The following is a 1,069-nucleotide window of genomic DNA, read 5'->3' as shown; positions in this document are numbered from 1 at the left end:
CCTCCCTGTGGGATGGGTCTGGGCGAATGATCAGCCAGCGTCTTGAAAGTATCTCCACTGCCTTCTGCAGCCGGTGGTGGTGGAGGCAGCTGGTTTAACTGCACAGTATTGTACTGGAAACTACCTGGGATGTCCCCTGTAGCAAATCAAGCCGCAAAGAAAGGGCAAGTGCAGAGAACGTGGTTGTTTGGGGTTGCAGGACATTTTTTTATCCTACTCTGTAGGAAAAAAAAACATGCAAAGCATTTATGTTTAAAACACTTCTACTTGAAAAATTGCTCTGGAGAGTTGTAACAGCTCGGTTTTTTTCCAAAGGTTTGGTTTGGTTTCCTCCTGCCAGGTTAAACTTGGAGCTGGCAGCTAGAGACACATCCATAGCTAAGCCCTGGTTTATAGCCATGGGGAGGCCAACCCAGTAATGCTGCAGGACACATCTTGAGTCCCAGCATTGGCTTATAAACACGCTTTTTATGTGTTCCTAAGAGTTGTGCTCCCTCTGATGGTGTTTGTATCCCTTTGTATTCACACTCTAATATGGGTAAGTATAGCTCAACAAATAGACCTTATGGATAGATATGTGTTTCAATGGACTACAGCCCTATATGCTATTCTGCTTTCCTCTACCCACCAGCTTTATGGCATCCAGATAATTGCAGATGTGTTAGGCCGCTTCCACCGACCTCCCTACCCCCCTGTCTCCATAGGGGAATTTTCAGGCTCTTCTCACTAACAAACTGCAGTTTGAGCCAGTGCATTCTAAGACTTAGCTTGGCTCTTTGGAGAGGCAAAATGCAGTCATTCATCTAAAGACCTTCTAAATGGCTGAGAGTTCTGCAAAATAAAGAGCTCTTGGTGGGTGGGGGGTGAGGGGTGTTAAATGGGGTCCTAAATAAAATAGATGGAGTCAGGTGGTAATCATAGAACTGTAGCATGGTTTGGGTTGGAAGGGATCTTTTAAGGTCGTCTATTTCCAACACCCCTGCCATAGGCAGGGACACCTCCCACCAGACCAGGATGCACAGTGCTCCATCCAGCCTGACCTTGAACACATCCAGTGATCCACCGCCTC

This window comes from Merops nubicus, unplaced genomic scaffold, assembly GCF_000691845.1.
Source record: "Merops nubicus isolate BGI_N331 unplaced genomic scaffold, ASM69184v1 scaffold3707, whole genome shotgun sequence".
Taxonomy (NCBI): Eukaryota; Metazoa; Chordata; class Aves; order Coraciiformes; family Meropidae; genus Merops; species Merops nubicus.
The sequence above is the reverse complement of the archived record's forward strand: the minus strand, read 5'-3'. Positions refer to the sequence as shown.